Source organism: Aphelocoma coerulescens, chromosome 12 (assembly GCF_041296385.1).
Source record: "Aphelocoma coerulescens isolate FSJ_1873_10779 chromosome 12, UR_Acoe_1.0, whole genome shotgun sequence".
Classification (NCBI taxonomy): Eukaryota; Metazoa; Chordata; class Aves; order Passeriformes; family Corvidae; genus Aphelocoma; species Aphelocoma coerulescens.
The window spans coordinates 18,397,986-18,419,952 of NC_091026.1; the positions used below are offsets into that span (position 1 = coordinate 18,397,986).

The following is a 21,967-nucleotide window of genomic DNA, read 5'->3' on the forward strand; positions in this document are numbered from 1 at the left end:
CAGAAGAAAGGTGGATTTACTTAAGATAGTTTTAGATTTTTATGTGTTTTTGCATGACCACATAAGCTATTCTGTCACTTAAAGACTGCATGTGGAGCTGGGATCCTGCTGCTGCAGAAACAAAGGGTGCCCTACACAGAAAAACCCTGTGCTGGGATTTCTGGGGGCAACATCAATGTGAATATGGGAGGTGAAGGAGAAGGAACCCTTTCCAGCTGGAATGGCACAAGACTTGTGCTTGTTAGCTGTGTCCAGCTCAGGAGGAGACAGCTGTGCCTGTTTTCAGCCTGAGACTGAGCTCTCGAGGTGATCTGAGCTCAGGTGTTCCCCAGGCCAGCAGAGGAAGAGCCGGGCTGGAGGAAGGCTCTTGCAGAGGGCAGTGTCTGGTGTGGGTGGCATCCATGTGAGGGCAGGTTGGTGTGTGGGAGTCAGGGGTCTGGAGAAGTTTGGAGAGGATTCCTGGAAACACGAGCTTGCTGTGAGGGGCTGTCACGGGTGCGCTGCTCCCTGAGAACAGAGCGGTGACAACTCTCACTCTGACTGGAGCAGTGCTGATCTTAAGGACTTTTCAGCTTTGTTGCTGTTATTCTGTTATTTCCTCCCTGTGGCTCTGTGACAGCACTTTTGTCATCCAGCTCTTCAGTGTGGGAACCCTTTTCCTGTCAGGGCAGTGGGAGGGATGTGCTCAGCGCTGCCTCAGCGGGGTTTGCTCTTTGAGCTCCCTCAAAAGCACCATGTGAAATGTGCTAAGAAGTTATAGAAAGCTTATAAAGGTGGAGGGGAGCTTTCCCCTCCTTCATGAGCACTTGAGCTTGACTGGCTCCTCCTCCTGTGCAAGTCATGGTTTTTACTCCAGACTTCTCCCACTCTTTTCTGGGTCTGCCCTTTCCCTTGCACTTCAGGGTACTGACTCTCCCCAGTTTCTGTGCTGCTCTTTTCTTGCTTTGATCCCTTTTTAGCATGAGAATCCTGCCAGTGAGGAGGAGTTAACAGCAGCGTTGTGCAGCTGCCAGGAGGTTTGTGTTCTTGTGTCCTGGTTAAAGTGGAGACATTGGCTTGTAACTATTCGACTCTGTGATTATGCCTTAGACCAGAGGCTACAGACATCTTCCTACGATATATTTTGGCAGGGCTGAGTTGATTAATGAAGCTTGAATCATGAGAAGGCAAACTCTGGGAAACTCCTATGCTTCACTTAAAATATCTCATGTAAATGAATATTTCTGAAACATGTTTTCTGCTTTAAACTTAGACCCAGGGGAGAAAAAGTGCTGATATGTACAAGTAGTCTGATTTCCTTGCCAAGCTCAGCAAGAGTCTGTGCCAGTAAAGGGCAGCAAGGAGCTTTGAGCAGAGAAAATAGAAGTTTAATGTTTCTAGCTGTTGACTGAAAGAATTGGGCCATTATGGAGATGACAGAAGGCTGGAATAGCAGCATCTCAAAAGCCCTTCAGCGTTGTCTGATGCTGTCCCTTTAAAAAGTGCTGTACTGATGTAATGACTGCTTGAGGTAATGACTTTTTAATGTATTTAAGGGAAACAAGACCACCCTGATTAGCTGGAGTTTTATTTTCAAAAGAGTTATGATTACTGAAGTGCTGTCATGCCATGAATCACTCGGTTCTGTGGCTGAGGTACTGCAGGCTTGCTGCAAAGCCATCAATTTTCATGGTTGGGCCCCAAAGTTTCTTTCCCATTTTGTGCCAGTTTGGCAGCTGAACCAAGTCTAAATATATTGATGCATTTTTTCCTACTGGAATCAGTGTCTTGATAGCTTGACTGTAAAGACAGTGAGATTTTGTATTGGATAGTGGCAGTAGGGCTGGGAAAGGGGATGCTGAGCAGCACTGTGGAGCATAAAATATTTGTGGGGGAACTTATGCAGCATCTCTATCTCAAGGAAAAGTGCAGTAGAACAGATTCTCTGCTAATCCCCTCAAGAAAACCTGTGTAACTTTGGACAAAAAGATTTTGCCATGGGACACGGATGTTCCAGGGTGGAACCATGCCGTGAAAAAGCTGCTGGTGAACTTCATTGGCAGTGGAAATCCTTCATGGCTGAGCTGTAGGTGTTCAAGGCTATTAGAGAGAAGTTCTCCTTTCTGCTTTGTCCTGTTTTATGTATGTACACACAGGCTGAAGACACAGAAGGGGGGGTCAGCTGAGTGTGTGTCAATGTGTATAAAGTTAAAAGCAGCCATGGAAGAGTCAGTAATGCTGCCAGCATGGATATGGGACAACAGCCCACTGCACGCTGGGCTGAGTGTTTTTTGTGTCTGGTACCTGCAGAAGGCCACGATATAAGTTCTGATCTTTTCAGTGTGGATGAGTAATTTAAAAAGGTGTTTCAAGCTGAACAAACCCAGTTTAAGTCCCCTGGAATGCTAATTTTCAGTTTGTTCCACCTGGAGGGTTGGCACAAGCAACTATACCTGCACTGTGTGGCAGCCTGGCAGAGGGGGTAAAATCCCTTGTTAGGAGTTAAAAGATTATTCACTGCAGAAACTTGTCAGTGAAAGGCTATCAAGCTAAAATTGCTGGCTGGACTTTAATTGCCAGGATGGGCACTGCTTTGTTATTTTTAGATGCTTGCTGCTATCGTGATCAATATGAGTTGTACTTTTCATGAGTCTTCATATTCTGCTGTTCCGAGCACAGCGCTGGTTGTGTATTTCATTGTCAGTCTCCTGTAACTCATTTTTCTGTTCTCCAGCATTAATCTTTGCTTGTCAATGTTTTCTAAATCTAATCCAGCACAGCCTCAGGAAAATAAAGCAATTGTTTAAATTGATGGCTTTGAACAAAATAAATCATAAATCAGTATATGATCTTTGAAACCTCTCTTCATCTAGAAAGTGTTTTGTTTTTTTTGGTTTGGTTTTTTTTTTTTTGCTCCTGGAATGTGATTGTGGAGCATGGATTAGAGATGTGCAGGAAGGCCGTGCCACCTGCAGGTGCTGGGGAGAGGGTGCAATTCTCAGCAGTGTCCAGGGCTGGCTGAGCTGCCCCTGCACGGCTCTGCAGGTGCTCAAAATAAACACACTCTGTTCTCCTTCCTGCTCCAGCTAGCAGAAAACATGGAATATAATCGAAACTGTTGTTCCAGAATCCCCATACTGACTGAATGTGAGTGAAAAGGGCTTGGATGGGGCAGGATTGGTAGGGGATAGTTTTCCTTCCTGTCGCATTCCCAAGGAGAAGCTCGTACAGCTGAGGGTCCCCATGGGCCAGAACCCCGATGCTTCGGTGTGTTGGCTGCTTTATTAGCTGGTGCTCCTCTCCAGTGAGATCCTGATGTCTGAAAGTCTGACAGGCTGGAGCTGTGCTGCTCTTGAGGCTGAACTGGTGCTCATTCAGATTTCTGACTGCTCGTTGAAGTTTCTGACTGCTCAGTGTCAAATTTTGGCTGTTTAGGACCTGGCTCAGTGTGACCCCCATGCGTCCCGGCACTGTGGCACTGCTGGGAGCCAAGCTCCTGGTCAGTCTGCAGCTGCCCCCAAATAACCCCTGAAAATAGAGAGAGAGAGCACGGCTCGGGAGTGATTTAAGGGGAACAAACCCAAGGGATGGGAGACAGCACGTGTTGCTAATTCCCTGCCATTCCGATTTTGGCAGTGGTTTTTCAGCCGTGAGCTGAGCGGTCCCACCCAGCAGCAATCCAGGAGCGCGGCTCTGCCTTGTGGGCATGTGAAGCACTGGGATTGACGCTGTGTCGCTGCTGCTCCGGGCTTTCCATTTAGGGTCGTGCTGGAGCTTGGGGAGAGCTGCTGGAGCTGGGTAGTTCATCGCAAATCGTAATTGCATAAAGATGATCTGCAGTAGCTCCCCAGACTCAATTTCTACTTGTAACTGGCAGATGGAAGAAGACTCAGAACAATTATCTGATATTAATTACATCAAAGACTTTTTAGGATTTTCCTCATCTCTGAAGTCTCGTTTCTTGACGTGACCAGAGAGCTTTGTGCAGGGAGCAGGGGGAGGGAGATGCTAACTCTTTCAGCAGGTCTATCAGAAGCTGATTTGTGCACCTTGTGCATGGTAGAACATCCCTCAGCAGCTTCAGCTCTGGAATTTTCACCATCTTCAAATATCCCACAGGTGCATTTGGTCAGCAGCACCTGGTCTGGACTTTTCTGGAGCTCTTTGGTGCTGGAATTTGTGGAGGAGAAAGCACAGGGCTCAGAGCTGAGCATGTAGTGCCCCGCTGGGCGTCTGGTGCAGTCCTGCCTACTGAGGCCTGGCAGGAAATTTAAATATTTATTTAAATATTTATGCATAGTGGGCTGAAAACTGTGAGCAGATACGGAAAACTCAACCCCTGAAACAGAGTAGGGCCATTCCTACCTCAACGGAAGAGAAGCTTCCCACAGCCACAACTTTTATTGAATGATTTATGCTGTGAGGTGAAGAAGGGAGATGCAGATTAGAGGACACCTCTAGTACACCAAAGGTTTTGAGTTTTAATTTGGAAGAAGAAGTATCTGTAAAGTTGTGGCTACTCTTGCAGGTGAGACTGGACAATAATTCCAGCCTTATTTTGTCATGGTGTTTTCCTGAGGTATAGGAATGTTTAGGGGGAGGAATTCTAACAGAGCTGTGCCCTGATGAGACACCTCCTCCCAGCCACGCTCTCTGCAGTTGTTGAGTCCTGTGCACTGGCAGGGAGAGCTCCATTAATTCCAGAAAAACCTGGGATCAGGTAGCTCTGTGCTGGAGGTGTGTTATACACAGATTATCTTCTGGGCTTGTGCGGACTGCTTTTGGACACCGGTGGTTGGTTGGTTTGTTTGCTTTCCTTTTCCTCTCTGTGGTGTGGTCTTGTGGCAGCTATTATGGGATGGCAAGGGAAAATGAAAATAGTCCCTGCTCTGAGGAGTCACCTGCAATCTGTGAGGCAGAGGACTGCTTTCTTGTCTTGTTCCAGAGGGTGTAAAACCACTAGAGAGTACCAGTTTTTTGTAAACCTGGAGTAAGCCTGCAATGAAAATGGACTTTGCTAGAATTCCCACCGTGGATGGAAGTTACAAGATTGAGTTCTCCCCACCTCTATTTGTCCTTCAGGTTTTTTATTGGAATTTATAAGAATCCAGGGAGGGAAGCTGGGAAGAGTCAAACATTGATGCATCCCTCCCTTGCTCCTGTTTGATCGAGCATCCCAGTGTCTGTGGGACTGTGGAGAGCAACTGTCTGCTGAGGGTAGCATGAAAAATGGCCCTCACCCCCTTTTAAAGCAGGGTAATAATATACAATATTTATTGTGTATGTTGAATGTTCAAAAATTATGTTTTGGCTGATATTTATACCCAGCCAGGCCCCTGGAGGGCACCAACAGCCAACGTTAGGATTTTTCACTGCCTTTTAGCTCTTACACACTGACATACAGCACCGTGAAGACGGCAAATATATCCCCACGTATAGATTAAGGTGAACTTGCTTTGCCTTGCATAATTTGAAAATTCAAAAGACCAATTTCTTAGTGTAATTGAAAACCGCTACATTTCAGGCTTATTCATTGAATCAGTATTTCCAGTCAGAATTCAAATTAATCTTCCTACCTTTAAACAAGATAACGAGGGTGTAGTTATATTTACTCAGCCTTTTAACAATCAGGTTCAGTGTAGCTGCATATGATTAACTACACACACACAATTGCAGGGGGTGAGTGCAGGCACGGCTCGAGTCAGGAGGGGAATTCATCTCTTAAGGCTGAAAATCTGAAGCGACAGTTCAGCACTCAGCCTAATGCCTGAGTCCCTCTGGAAGGGAAAAGCAAAGAGGAAGGAAGGAAGGTGAAATGACCAGCCCAACAGAAGAGCCACGTCAGCTTGTCTATGATTCCCCATGGATTATTTTTTTTTCTTTAGCCTGGAGGCCTCTTGCTTTAAAGTTGCATTAATGCAGCTTTGCTGAATTACTTCCAACACCTGTCAGAGAGATGTGACATCCAAGAGTGCTTGTGGAGCCCATCTGGGTGCTCTGGGGGTTGGCCAGCTGGAAACACAAGTCTGAGGTTTGTGCAGGGAAGTTTTTATCTGGAGCACTCCCTGCTCTGCACCACAGGTGTCTGATGTGGGGGGTAAATTGGGGGATAAAAATCCCTAATTCTGTGAAACAACAACAGATGGGTTTTAAGAGCTCAACTCTCTAAAGAAAAGCCTAAGGGGGATAATTTGACCGGTTTCATCCTGAGTCTGGGCACCTGACTCATTTGGTCTTTGAAAGGGCTTGGATCCCGGACTTGGTACTTCCAGTAGCATCATTACTCTGCCGTGTGGTGATGTCAGCTGGGACTTGGTATCTTCACTGCAGGCCATGAGTCCATCCAGGGAAGTCTGAGTTTTGGATGTGAGAAGATGGGGATCGAATTTATTTGGGCACCCCCACAAGCAGTCCCTGTGCTACTTTTAATTTGTAGAGACAAAGTAGAGAGTCCCCTGTCCAGAATCTTTCCTCTGGATTGGTCTACTGTGCCCGGCGTAAACTGGAAAGAGAAGTTTTACCCTAATCCATTATATTTGAAGGGCTGGATGTCGAGCTTGCTGTGTGAAATCCTCACTTGAGCTACCAGAGAGTTTTTATTCTGGATGGCACCTTGCATATGTTTTTCAGTCACTGACTGGAATAATTCCAGGGAAGCTGCTCTGTTCTGTTGCCTAATTAATAATACATCTCTTTAAAGAATAAATCATAAAAAAAAATCAATGCATATTTAACTGATAAGCTAGAGTAACTTCAAAAGCACCAGTTTGGGCCATGAGCTGCATAAAGCAGTGCTGTGCCACTCTGAAAACCCTGACTAGAACGAAACTTGGGATGTGTGAGTTTGCATTATGCTTCTAAAGTACTTGGGTAGTGTAATGTGTTGAATTTCGTGACTTTTTTCTTCCTTTCTTGGAGATAAAGAATGAAAAATACAGTTTAGTGAGCTAAGTGAACTAGTGGAGGTAAAATTGTCCCTTTTCCAAAAGGGATTCGTTGCTAAGATGAAATCTGCAGCCCAAGGTGTAGTTGTAAAGCCACTGCCCAGCATCACCTTATCCTCAACCAGCTGTTAGTCAACATGCTGCTCTGGAAAGCAGCTTATGTGACCATTCCCTTCTGGTGGGGAATGCAGGCTAAAATATGGTGTAAAACTGGGATTTGGGACAGGATTTGTACCTATGCTGTCACTGTCCCTGTACAACACTGACCAATGCTTCTCATGGTGCAGTTTCTCATAACGAGGTAAGACTTGAGCTTTTTGCATGAACTTTTGCCTCTGCCACTTCTGCTGATTCTTGGAACAGCTACTGACACTGGGTTTTTATAATAACTTTACTGGGGGAGAAGAAAAAGTTGGTTTTGCAAAGATTTCAAGTAATCATGAAGAAACAGATTGGTTTTTGATTCTTTCATGGCAGTTACTCCTCACCAACAGAGATTGTTGGCCTGGGGAGAGGAAATGAGGAGGGTGTGAGGTCCCAATGGGGACTTCCCCAACAGACCAAGTTTGCTTCTATAAAGATGATTCGGTTTGTTTTCCTCTGGGAATATGTTTTCATATTCAGAGATTTCCTTGGTTTCTAGAAGAGTCTTTGGCAGAGGTGATGAGCAAACAAGCAGAACCTTTCCATCTCTGCTGTGCTGCAGGGCCTTCCTGCTGTTCCTCCTCTGTGTGCATCCCCCAACCTCCTTTTCCAGAGGTTTGCTCCAAAACTCCCAGGGCACAGGGGATCTCCCACTCCCTCTTTCACATGATTCAAGGAGTAGCAACCAAGACCAAAAAAAGTGCAATAATTCTCTTTTGTGGTGCTTCAGGAGCTGCCTGCAAACGGGTGAGCAACACCAGGTACCGCTCGTGGCAGAGTAGCGTTAGGGATTCAAGGCTGGAGCTACCACAGGATCAAACTGCACATCCTGCAACACAAACCAGGATGGCTTTGATGAAAGCTGAGGCTTTAATTTAATTTGCATGGGCTCCAGATTAATGGCCTGTGTGATCAAAACGGATGGTGCTGTAAATAGGTTCAGAGAGCAACGGAGCGATGCCGAGGGAACAGAGGGTGGCCCATGGGCTTGGAGGCAGGGCCTCGTCCTGACCTGAGCAGGGAGTGATGCCGGCAGCTTTTCATCTCCTGCTCGTCAATCAGGAGCTCTGAAAGCCTGCAGACAGCTCAGCTCTGTTGTATTTCTGCTTGAGGGCAGAGGTGGTGCAGAGGTGTCTCGCAGGATGCAGGAATCTCCTGTCGTGCCGTACGTGCCTCTGGAGCCCGGGCACCACTTCCATTTCCTGTGCTGTAGGTAAATTTTAGCCCCAATTAACAAACAAAACTCAATTATCTCGATGGTGTACAAAATGGAATATATCAATGGTCACAGAGGCCATTGATTTAGGAAACTTAAAATCCCATTCCTTTCCAGTGTCTGAGAGATTTACTGCGGGAGCTCAGGTTGGAGATGCTCAGGACTCAGGTGGTCAGTTCTATGCACAGGACAAGAATCATTAGAGAATGGATTCTTTAAAGTTATCACCAGCATTTTGTAAAAGATTTTTCTTTGACAAATGACTCCTACAAGTGGAGATCATCTTTATTTAAAAGATATTATGTTGTCTTACAGCTCTGAAATTGATCTCAGAAAGGCCAAAGATTCCATTTTTTCAGTCATCTGGTTGCTGAGAACCATCTGGCTGCATTAAAGGTGAGAATTAACTTACTTAGCTAGTAAGTTAATTGATCCTAATGGGTCCCTTCCAACTTGACATATTCTATATTAAGCAAGAATGATTTGGGAGCCTTGCCAGTGAATGACTTGGAGGAGATCTTGCATTTTAATTCTCAAAAATGGTGTTTAAACTCTTTATTTGTTTCCCCAATACCTCCCAGGCTGGATATCAAGCTATGTTAGTTAAACCTTTATCACTTCTGCAAAAATTAAGTCTTTCAGAGGGACAACTTTAAAGATTTAAAGGTCTCTGCCTTTCAAGGGTGCTTTTAACAGATGTATCTTTGCTGAAATGTTCCTTAGCACAATTGCAGTGCAGTTAATTTACCACTTTTTGGAACTGACTTCTGAACTGGATAATGGAAATTACCCCAACTTTGTGTGTTCCCAGCTGCTTAAAGATGGTGATTGCAACAGCAGGGAAACAAACAGCTCTGTGCTCCCTGAAAAGGAGATTTATCTTGTACTACTCGTGTGCTCCTGAGGAAATTGTTTTCAGTTATCCAATCCAGCTCCTGATTTTGTGAACAACTGTTAAAAGAGAAACTCAGTGGAATAACCTGGAAGGATGCTGGAGAGGTCATGTAACTCATCCATCAGCCCCAGGGCAGGATCAGCTGTATATTAATCCTGACAGATATTTATTCGATGTGTTCTGAAAGATCTCCAATGGTAGAGAGATGCTCAGCTAATCTATTCTGTCTCCTCATCCCTGCTGGTAGAAAGGTTTTCTTGACGTGTACCCTGCATGTTTCTTCTTGTAATTAGTCAGGAAAACGGAGTGACTTGTCTGATCTGTCCTAGGTATGGAAAAAGATGATATTCTGCTCTGTGTGAGTGAAGACTTTGAGGTCCCCCCTGACTTGTCTGCTCTTCAGGGCACACAGCCCATAATGTTTTTAATCTTCCATCATGTCATGTTTGCAAATCTCTGATTAGTCTCGTTGCATTCCTGGTGCCCTCTGCATTCAGGCTGTATCTCTCCTGATCTAGAGGATCTTTCTCAAGTGTTTAAAATGGCCTCCATCACCCACTTTTGATTCAGTAGCAGTGTTTGGAATATGTTTGCTATCAAGATTAAAGTAAACCAGTGCTATTATTGAAATATTATTTCCTCTAACTGGATCAGTCTTCCATAGTAACAGTAGTCCTGGTAAAACTAAACATAATCCTAGATATCAGTTTGGAAAGAAATACGCATTTTAAGGAGAAATTGGAGTTCTAAAGCAGGCTTTAGCAGTAGCAAATCTCAGTGTTTTTCCTGGTGATTTGGACCCAAACATCTTCTGTCTTTGACCTTTCCAAACAGATGTTTCCCTCCCCTCCTTACCTGTTTGCTCAGCTCTGAATACCCAGGGTTTCACTCACTTTTGTGTGTGTTTCCATTCCTTAGATCACGTTCTAGATCTCTCTTGTTGTGGGAGTTACTCCTTCTCATTTGCACACATTCCATGATGTGACAACTTATTTAATAGCAGATGACACTTGTTGCTGATTCTGTCACATGAAACTTCTTCAGAGCCTTTTTTCCTCCCGCAATTAAATCCTGCATCTTAGTTGCTGCCTTTTGTTTCCTTTGAACTCGTCAGGGGAGGAATATAATCAGATATTTGAAATTACAATCTTGGCTAAGAGGCAACATGAAGGCGAGGAGTGCTTCACATCTTTGTTTAGCATTCCGAAGCTGGGAAGCAGACAGACCAAATAATCTGCACTCATTTCTGAGCAGCAACTTAGGATTCTGGGGACTTGGATACTGCCCTAAGCAGCTTTGGGAAATAAGACTCAGTTATCAAGGTGGGGGAATAAAGCTGCAAGAGCAGAAGCTGGAGAGATTTAATAGCCACTCCCAGATGAGTGGTGCATCTATTCCTCACCCTGCTGCAAAGTTAGGGCTGTACATTGGTAGAGATGGCAATGTAGGTAAAAATTTGGGATCAAAGGAGTCAATTTGATCTCTTTAAACCAGTCCAGAAGGAGACAGAACCTCTGGCTCCCTGCAGTGAGCCTCACCACATTCCCATGTGGGCACAGCAATGAACTGCAGACCCTCAGTACAAAAGTGGAAAAAATTGTGATGTGCCAAAGGGAAATCAAGAAATGGGAAACTCTTGCTGGTGCCTTGAACTACTGAATTAGCAGCAAATTTGCTAGCTAAAAAAAGTCCAGCTGGTGTTCAGAAATGAGTTGCTTTCCCAACTTCAAAGCCTCCACCAGGCTGTCCAGGGAGGATAATTCCTTCTCTGAACAGTTCATTTAACTCCTGAGTGTGTGAGCTAAGTGAGCTCCTGATAGAGGTTTCTTTTTTTTTTTCATGTCTTGCAAAGAAGTGTTGAACGGTTTGGGCTTAAGGTGAGAGAACACCTCTTTTGAAAGGTTTTTATGGAAATTGCTTCTGTAACAGAGTCAGGGAGTAACCTTTCTGCACCACAATTGCAGGAGAAAAGGAACAATCTGAGTTATAGCTGAGGGAAACTTGCTTTATTTTTGAATCCGTGGTGATTTCCTTAGAAACTTTGTTCTTTAGGATGTGTGCCAGGAGCTTTTAGGAGAGGTTTTAGCTCTGAGCATTGCTTGGCTCTTCCTCACCAGAGCCCTTCTGTCGTGGACCTGTTGTGAGGGGGGAGTGGGGTTTGAGTGGATTATGAAGTGTTGGTCAGTTTGGATGCTCCAGAGCAGGGCAAGGAGAGGACAGTTTGCAGAGGGACTTTGGGCTCAGTCTGGTGTTTATTCCCCTTTTTGAAGGTGCTTCAGTTGGTAAAATTTTGGCTAATTTTTGTAGCAGTGAAACTTCCAAATTTGCGTTCTCCTTATGCGAGCTGGCTTTGTGAAGCATTGGCTTTCCCTGACATTCTGCACACTGTGCTGAATTCAGCAGGGCTTTTTTTTGTGCTGAATTGGAGCTACAATAATTTCTGAGCTCTGTGCCTTGTTTCAATTATTTACCTCTGCAAAAAAGATTTTTATAAATCCTTCCTTCCCTTTCATATTATTAACTTTCTTGTCAAACTTTTATTTAAACCACGGAGACAAAGATGGATCTTTTCTTTATAGCTCTGCAAAGTTAGATTTACTTCTCTGACCTGTTTCAGTGTGATTGAAAGCTAATCTGTCTCCTTTTTATTGGCTTTTGGTAAGGCATGTATTTCTTTGTTTCCTTTTTTTTTTGTTCTGGATTGTCTTGTGAAAATATGTAACTTCACTGGGCTGTAAAATGTTATTCTCCTAGGGGGAAGGAAAAAAAATGACAACCCTTAATCCAGTCCAAGAGAAGCTTTATGTCTTTAATTAGCTTGTTGGATTGCATTCATGTATGATTCATGTCAAATGAACTCTGAGCAATAATAAAGGTCCTGTGGCCACCTCTGACCTCGCAGAGAGGAGCACTAAAGCCAGAAAGCTTTTTTGGCTCAACATCAATGACAGCTACTTGAGTTTGTCTTTTTTTGGGAGGTAATTTTGCCATAAAAGCCTGTGGAGTGCTCTCACTGCAGTTAACTTGCTTGGCCAAGGGCATGATATGCCTTGTGGACTGCTAACCCCAAAGACTGATATTTTAAATTCTCTTGCTCTCCACTTTGTAATTAGTCCACTTTATAATCAGTCCTTTCGGTGCTCTAATCCTACAGTATGTGTTTCTAACCCGTCTGCAGGAGTTATTTGCCTTTTTTTTTTTTTTTAATGCTCTTGAGGATATAAAATTACTTCTGTGTTATGCTAGAGTTTTAAAGCTAAAATTACACTTTATGGAGGCTGTTCATGTTCTGCCTTGCTCAGGTGGGTTAGATTGTGATCATGCAGAGCATTGTATCAGGCAGAGAGAATTCTGCCCCATATATTTGTGTTTCTTTTTTGTTTTTAAAGAGCTGAATGAGCACGAGGATAATATCCAGGGATATTGATCCTGGGACTTATTTTGGTAGAAGGTGCTGACTCACAGCAGCAACCCAAAATTGATCAGTTTTCCTCCTGTTCAGTGTGAAGCATCTCTGTGGTGTCTCCAACACACTCCTGACCCTCTACAGCAGGGCCAGCACTTCAAAGCCATCTTGCCAGACTTAATATCTTGCTATTTGCAAGGTGTCTGCAGAATTGGGAACACCAATAAAATCTGCACAATTGCTACCTGCAGTAGCTTAAATTTATCAAAGCATTTTACCTCGCTTTCTACTCAGTGGCTTTCACTGCCAGCGTGTAAATAAGTACTACATATGTGTAAATAAGTACTACATATGTGTAAATAAGTGCTGTGGCTGCTTCTCCCTTGTTTTTGGGGATGAAATAGCATTTCACTGGCATTCAAGAGCAGGTTCAGCTGCCTGAGAGCAGTGTATATATCATATATATATATATATATATATATACACATTGGGATAGTACACAGATAAATAGATATATCAGCGTAGCTACTGCTCACTGCTGCTCTGTTGCTGAATGTGGGAAAGCACATTAAACCCAACAAAAAAGTAAACAAAGTAGAATAAATGCTGCTAAAATTAGAAGTTCAGCCTGCCAGTTACTGATAGAAAAATCTTCAAAGGACCTGTGTCTCCCACTGCTGTGAACATGATTGACAAGTTCTGTGGTTCATGTTTTTGGGCTGAAAGCATGTGGATACAGGTTTCCATTGGTGTTCCTGTTCATTCTTCAGGCATATTTTGTTTTGGTGTCCCTGAGATATTTAACAATGCATCCTGACATTCATTAAATATGCACCCTTCATATATGGACTTTAAAAAACAGTTGTAAATTGCAAGTTAATATTGTTTATTTAGCACTTCCACCTTATTTATGAATGAATTATTTATGTTGGTACATTCATTATGGTGCTGTTTACCTGTAAATCTGTATTTCAGTCACCAGCCCAAACATCCTACCAACAAAAAGCCTCGAAAACCAACCAAAAACCCCCAAAGCCCCTGTTTAAACCAGATAAATTGATAGAAGGCATATAAAGTACTACAGGAACCTCCTCCCTTAAATCAAATGGCTGGATAATATAACCTGGAAGAGCTGAAAAATATTTCTGAGCACAGATGCACATTCCTGAGTGAAAACTTGGGTTCAGGAAGTTTTGACGAAGTTCAGCATCCAAGGTTAATTCATGAATGTTGAGGCAATTGTGGGGGAAGTGGGAGCTTCAGCTTTGTAAAACAGAAGGCTCAGGAAATAAAGAAGAGAGGGGAACTACTTAGAATTGAATGACAGAAGAACATAAATATTAAAAACTGGAAAAGAATGTGTATAGGTTAAAATCCTGCAAAGAAAATTCAATATTTTACTGGCTAAACATCCCAACAGAGAATTATTTTCTGTAGTCCTTGTCTGGAAGAATTGAACCTCTATATATTAATCCAAGGGTTAATTTGTGCTCTGGCTTTCCTTCGATTGCCACCAAAAGGAAAATACCTATGGGACAAAATTCCCTGATTAGAAATCTGGAGAAGAAGCACCAGTGCAATACTGGGTGTGCTGAGAAATTTCAGCATCTGAGCATCACCTTCCCTGGCAGAAGAGTTTTGAGGAGGGATTTGAGTTTGGGGGTTGTGTGGGGGAAGCTCTGCCCAAGCATTAATGGGAATGTGAAAGGAAACCCAGATAAAGGACAAGACCAACGTGATTTGGGGTGGCCTTGGCTTCCAGATTTGATGGCTTTGTTTGGCAGCAAAACTAAATAGGAATACAGATGGCTGACTAGGGAGGGTGAGGAAAGGAAATGAATGCAGCCAGATAGAGCAAGTCTTTGATCATAGATTGCAAAGATTATTTCAGTGCATATCAATGCAAAGAGTAATGATGTCTTTGAAGAATTCATAACAAAAAAGTCCATGTTCATTGCAAAGTATAAAGGATGAGAAGGGTAAAGGATTAAGAAAAGCAAAGAATTTGTGCATCATTAATGAATGATGAGGAATAGAAAGACAAATGAAAAATTTCACTGCACAGAATGAGAACTTTGATTCTTTTACTGAGTTGCTTGCTTAACACAAGGATTTAAAGAAGGAAAAGAGGATGAAGGCACAAAGCTCCTGTCTGTGTATCTCAACGTGTGAGGAAATGGTGGCAACCGTTTCCAACAGGAAAAGGAGCCAAGAACCAATTAAAATGTGATGTTATAAAGGGAAGTGTGACTCTGAGCTGAAATTGGGAAAGCAGGTGAAGCACATGGTGGCGTTGGCCCCTGTTAGAGGGCAGATTTCCCAGGGGAAAGGCAGTTTTGGGATCTGCTGGCACAGCTGCCAGCTGGGGTGTTACCAGGTTGTGTTTTTGCTGGGAAGAGGATTGCTGGCAGAGTGTGTGGGAGAGGAGGAGCTCCTGCTCCTTGTTTCCAGAACAATCTGATGTGCAGCAGTGTGAGTGTGGCGCTGGGAGCTGGGCTGGGGCTGCTGCCAGGCCCTGGGCTCACCTGGTGCTGCTCCAAGGCCAGCCTTTCCCTGTTCCCATGGTACTGCATTCCCTGCCAGGAAGTTTCTAGGCATCGTTATCTATCCTTATTTTTCTGCTTCCTGTAGGACTGTCAAATGTAACCACAAAAAATAAAATACAGAAGGTCTGCCGCTTGCTTTTATTAATTCAGGATATTCCCAACATGTAGTTTCAGCTGTCCTGGATGTTTCTGCCTTGTCCAGCTGATTATTTAGCTGTGCTAGTGGATCCTCTGCCATGTACAATGTGCTGCCATAGAAATAGAGTTATTTTTCAGTTGTCTCAGCAGGTATTTTCCCCTCTCTGGGGCAACTTTGTGAGCCAAGATTTGATTCATTTGTTGCCTGTTTATTGCCCCTGCTCATCTCTTCTCTGAGGAGCTTTACTGTTCCTGTTTGAGCCTGGCAATGGGAGAAGCCTTTTTTAATCTGCAGACTGTGAATCATTGGTGGAATCAATAGAGTGTAATCCAAAACTTCTGCTGAAGGTTTTAGGGAGTCTATAAAACACAGGCAGGAAAAGGCACCAAGACCCCTCTGCTGCCTGAGATGAAGTGGGCTGGGCTGGCAGCTCCATCCGAGGTAGAGGCTGCTCCAGGCTGGTGCAGAGTGGAGGCTGAGGTGGGTTCTGGTTCATCCTCCAGCTCCCCCAGGACCAGAGGGAGCTCCAGCAGGGCCAAGGAGCACGGGAGGGGCTGTGTGAGTAACTTTGCACCAATTAATGCCTCGGTTCCTCACAGCAGATGGGGAGTGGGGAAGGCAGTGACTGAACACAGCGTGTTCTGGGCTGCTGGGCGTTTCTATCTGCTGGGAGCTGTGTGTGGTCAACAGAGCCACAATTTCCAGAGTGGGGGGTTCACAGCATAACAAAGGAGTAGCTGTAATAGCTGCTTGCTGCTGGTGGTATCTAGCACCCAGAAATGTAACTCCATGGCAATAGGAGCTTTCCATAGAGCTCTTTAGGCTTTTAGGAATATGAATGGCTTTTCTGTGGGCACTGAGATAAAGGAGCTGTGAAATGCCATCTGCCTGCTTGTCTTGTGTATCCTGAATCAGCAAAGAACTCGGTTTTGCTCAGGTTTATGTCTTTCTTTGTGGGTCTTTTTTCTTCCAATAGGTTTTTAAACTCCATTTTCCAGCTTTGCCCTTGGTTGTATCTAAAGGCAAGCATTGAAGGTTTGTGGACAAGACACAGCCTTCCATTCCACACAATGTTCTTCAGGGTGCACAGTTTGAAATTAGCTTTAAATACAATCTGTAAACAAGTGTTTTACTGTGAAACATGACCAAAAATTAGTCACGTTTCCTTTTGTACAGAACCTTTTTCTAAGTTGCACAAAACCCTCACAACCGTGCTGCACTGCATCAGCACATATGTTTGGTGAATTAAAAAGTATTTTTTCTGTGATGATCTCCCATCTGCTGCTACCTCTGATAAATTTAATGCTGGCTCTTGAACACTGGAATACAGGGATGCTTTTTTCTGGCATGTGCTGGGCAAGGAGATCTTGTATCTCACAGGCTGCCCTTCTTGTGGGTGGCTGCTGATGAAATATATAAACAATAAGAGGTTTGGTTTGGAGATTAAACAAGAAAAAGGATACGTGGTTTATTTATAGTCTGAAAAAATCAAACCCACTAAACAACCCAACCCTCTTCTGCTGGCCTGTGTAATAATGTCTCTCCTGTATGAATTTGTTTTAAAGCAATTTTTTAGCAGCCCAATAAGCAGATGATAAAGTTTATACAGAGTGAAGAGACCTGGCTTTTCCATTTGCCTTTAAATCACTGCAGAGCTTTCACCTACAAGTGCAAAACCAAGCTGATGAGGAAAATCTGCTCTCTGCTGCTTTATGGGTGTCTGGTCCAGCTCCTGGTGCCAGGCTGAGAGGAGGGAAGGATGAACTGGAAAATCCCTGGAGTGGAGGGTGAACCCAGTGTCTCCCAGTACAGGAAAAAAAAAAGATAATTTAAAAAAAAATCAGTTATTATTGTAAATATATAGATTTTAAAATTGTTTTGTTTTTCCTGATTGTCGTCCCTAAAACTTGTAAGATTTGATTCCCTTAGCTAATCCCAATTTGCAGAAGCCCCACTGCCTTCTTCATTTTGTCTTACAGAATCTGGAATAATTCCATGGGATATATGTACAAATCCAATCTCAGTCTGGCTTTGGATCATTAAGTAGCTTCTGCTTTGGGTTTTGGTTTGGCTGAAGTAATGAAATAAAAAATCTGAAGTATTTTGCTGGTGGCAGAGGAACAGCTCCAGTATTTCTCTCACTGGGATTAGAGTGTTCTGGGGAGATTGGTGCTTTCAATCTGGGCAGTGCTTCAGCCAAGAGCAGCAACTGTCCTAAAATGTCTCTGATGATCTGTGAGGCCAGAAAAAACCCACTGAAATTTTTCATTTCTAAAAGCTGAGCCTTTCATTCCCACACGAGTGCTGGTGGATGGAAAATGATGGTGCTCAGGACACAGCTGGATCAAGGAGATGATTTTGCTGTGTGTCTGTTTCCTTGTTTCCCCATTTTCATGCACTTTTGCAGTCATTTAATACCTTGTAGGCTGATTGTGAAGTGATTGCAAAATAGAACAAGCAGGTGGTTCTGATGGTCTGAGCTCGTTTTGAACTCTTCTTGCAGCAGCAAATGAACACAAAGCAGAGCTGAATCAGGGCCTCAAACAAGTTTTATTAGAAGAGTTTATTTTTAATGTGCATCAGATGAAAAATAGTATTTTTGTATTATCATATCACTGAAAATCCCTGTAAGGAACAGCTCAGTGACTTATTCAGGAGGGTTCAAGGTATTTGAAACATCCCTGTGATTGTCCTGTGGCATTTTTTCTCCTCAAAATGCCTCACAAAAATGCACCCAGAGGGTCTGTGCTGGCATTGACCTACAAGTCAGGGCAAACATGAATGAACTGTAATGATAGTGGAAAAAAAAAAAAAAAACATGAGAAAAGAAATTTTTCTCTCAAATGTTCCACTTGATGTGCCTGGAAGAGGTGAAGTAGGGCCTTGAGGATAAGTATGGCCCCTCAGCACAAACACGTGGGGTTTTTTTGCTCCCTGGAGATGGTGGTTGGAAAAATGTAGTTGGACAAGGCCTTAAAAGTTACTAAAAACTCCAGTGGTCTGTGTTTGGTTTTGTTTTGGAAGTAATTATGGTTATTTGACAGGACTAAGCAGAGAATAAAAAGGTTCCCTTTAGTCTTTCAGCTCTTATTAACTGGAAATCATTGAGTTAAGAAATGCCCATGAACAAGAGTTGTCCTGCCTATGTCAATACCTCCAGACGTGCTCCAGTCCATAACCATTTGATTGGACATGGATGCTGCAGCAGTGCAGGACTGGACACACCTGGGTGCAGGAAATTACTTTATCTTCAGCAGCTCTAAGATCAGTAAAGAGAAAATGTTAATTTGGGAGCTACAGGTAAGGAAGAAATATTGAACATGTGTGGCAAATAGTTTCCAATGGAACTGAACACCAGGAAAACTCTAATATGCCTTTCTTTCCTGAAAATTGGGATTAGCTTAGGGCAAGGATGGAGCTTAAGGGAAATCCATGTGAATGAAGTTGTAACCCTTGGCAGCCATCAATAAAATCAGGAATTTCATGTGCTTTAAAGGAGTGACTTTAAAAAATAAATCCTCTTAATAAGCTTATCTTGCCATGGGATGCAGTGGGCAGGGGAGACAAAGGCTCTAACCCAGGCAGCGTGGGAATGCACATTATTGCCTTTCAGAAGATTCAGGCTGTGTCTGCTGGGGAGCTTCTGCTGATGCATCTCCCTGGTGCAGGTCCAACGTGTGCCACCACAGCCACCTGTTTGTCACAGCCTTCAGAGCCCAGCCCAGGCTGTTTGCAAAGATGACAGAGAAGTAAAGAAATGGTGTTTTCACACGGCTGTGACTGTGTCAGGGGTGGTGACAATGCAGTGTCTGAGCTGATGCTGGGTGTCTGGGTTTTGTCCAGGAGCTGGGAGAGGATGGAGCAGCCTGGAGAGCTCAGTCCCAGTTATCCCTGGTGGGCGGTGTTTGGGTCAGTGCAGTAAGCACATCTGGGACAGGCAGTTCTGTATATCCTACCCACAGAACATTTCTCTTTCTTCAGTCCCTAAATAAACTCAAAAGCTGGTGACAATTAGCCTGTCTTACCACATGAAAATGCCCCAAATGGTTTCTGGGCGCTCAGAAGCGCTGCAGGAGATGAGCTAAAAACATGTTACAAACAGGACTTCAAATAAAACAAAAAGTCCTATTAGGAAAAAAAGGTGATTCTGGGTAACTCCGTGGATCATCCACCCTGGCTGCTTCAGGCTGGTGTGACCATGCAGACATGAGGACATTGGGAAGGGGCAATTATTTTAATTGAAAGGGCTTAGCAATAGCTCTTGACTCAGGGGGTACCATTAGTATTACCTCTCACCACCCAAACAGGTCTGGTTTCACAGATTTCACCGTTCCCTTCTTTTCCAGCCACTAATAGAAAAAAAGTGAAATCTATTTTAGAAGGGCAGCCAGGAGAACTGGATGCTAATGCTAAAATGTTCTGTTACAAGCTGGTTTTCAACTGCTGCAGCACCTGCAAGAGGCTTTTAAAAAAGAGAAAAAGGAGAAAACCCCTCTGATAATTTTACTGCAAAATGGATACTTCATCTCTATAGAGAAGAAAAGTGTCATTGATCTCGATGATAAATTGTATCTCGGTGTCTGAAAATATAGACCTTGTTTTTTTTCATTATAAGGATGACCTTGCCTCTATTGTAAATCAAAAGTAACCAGGGATTTGTGGCTCTTACAAGATCTACAGGGGGGGAAAAAAATGACTCTGAAGCTGCAGCCCATTTTGGAGCTGAAGGAAGGTGAGGGCAGAGCTCCCAGTTTCATCAGGCTTGCAGTGGGATGGATTTCAATACCTGCTGGATGGATGCTGAGTGCTCCCTGCCTTCCAAAGCCTGAGATGAAAGCAGCAACACAGGAGAGTTTGGGCTCTGGCCAGGAGAGGGTAGAGAAGTGCTGATTCTCCCTTAATCAGAAGAATTTCCAGAAACTTTTTCCAGCCGAGGTTCATGTGCCAGCTGTGCCCTGCTAAGGGACTCTCTCTGTTTATTCATAAAAACTGCTGTGGTGCTGAAAACTCCATAATACAAAGTATTTCTCACACTGCTCCTTTTGCAGTTTGAATTAAAAGCTGAACAGTAGCACCTATTTTTGTTTTATAAATGGTGGGGGGAAAAACAGTGTTTTAAATAATAAATGGTTTTAAATTGTAGCAAATTTCAGAGCACAACCTCCTTTGCAGGAGCCCAGAACTGATACAGGAGAGGGCCATAGACATCATCCTCTTAACTGGAGCCCTAACTGCAAAACCAGCCAGTTGTGGCTTAGATGAAATTACCTGTTTTACTTATGACTTTCCAGTTGGTTATTTCAGATCTCAACGCAAAATATTTATCCTGTCCTAGAGGTAGATAATGGTCAGAGCTGGGATTACAGACCAATTAGTCCTGGGATGGGTTACAGACCAATCAGTCCTTCTGGTGCTGTGGGGCATGGGTTGAATGGATCCTTTAGGCCTGGCTTAGAGACGGTTGTCCAAGATACAGTGAGGAGTAAAAGTCTTGGAAAGAGTTTGCATAGTTGGAAAAATTCCTCTGGTCTCAGAAAACACTGGCCTGAGAGTAAAATCTTCAACAATGTCTACCAGAGCATCACCCATATTAAAATGTGATCATTTCCAAATGGTGGAGCTGGATAACCATCAGACTTGGGGCTTTGTTAGAGCTTGACCTTGGCATTAAACTTTGCTGTGGGGAGTTTGAGAAATGCAGGTGCGTGCTTTTTGTCAGGGTTATCAGGGAAATGTCTGTTGTGTGAGTCTCGTGATTATGGAGTGAGCAGTGGAGGTGAAAAAGGCTGGAATTCTTCCTTTAATTCCCTTCTCAGGTTGTGGAGCATCTGTTACAAGCAGATAATCCATTTTCCTGCTCTGGTAATGTTTTCTGTTATAAAATCCTGCAGACCTCACTCCTCCTCCAGCCCTGGGCTGAGCGAGGCAGGATCTTCAAAGTGGAGTTTGTGTTCAGGTAATTAAAGACCACATCATTATGCACAGGCACGAGGGGGCAAATTGAGGTTGCACAGCAGGTCTCAGTTCTGACATTTCCAACTTGGAGGTGGTTGACTCTGCACCTCTAACAATGGCAGAGAATGTGATTGCTGCTGCTCTCTCCACTTACCTCAGGCAGAGGAAAAGTTGGATTTCTTCAATGCACACTGAGATTGGAAGCGTTTTGTAGGGAAGTCATGTGGAAACTTTGCAACGTAAAATTCACTGGAAATAACCCTTTTCTGTTTATTTTGGGAGTTCAGTTCCAGACAGCTGGAACTGTCCCACGGGGGGACACATGCAGTTAGTTTACAAATCTTGCCTTTCAAACAGCACCAGCTACTTTGGTTCAATTATTTAAAATATGCTTCCTGCTTGTGCCAGTACTGTTTCCCTGGAAGTTATTTTTGTGTTTCAGTGTTCTTCACAGCTACCAAAAATACTTCTGTGTAGTTTGAGCCAGAGAGGAGTGAAGATGCAGTGAACCTTGATTTATGTAACTCTCAATCAAGAACTGACAAAGTGCTTCAGTTAAAGGGCAAAAACACCTCCCAAGCTACCCTAGAAAGCACAGAGAGCTCTGAAAGCAATTTAGATGGTGATACTGTGCCCACTGTTATAGCTGTAGTATTGATTCAGAGTGTGCACAGCACTGTTCCTACAGAGGAGATGGGGTTTGCCCCTCTGGTGGTGGCAGCAGAGGGGACACCAGGCACAGG

General features: G+C 43.7%; 1 long non-coding RNA gene across 3 annotated transcripts in view; it reads left to right on the forward strand.

Annotated features, from left to right (window-relative positions):
* The window catches only part of LOC138117318 (uncharacterized), a 212,321-nt gene that overhangs the window by 92,163 nt on the left and 98,191 nt on the right, over positions 1–21,967 (forward strand). The window lies entirely within an intron of this gene.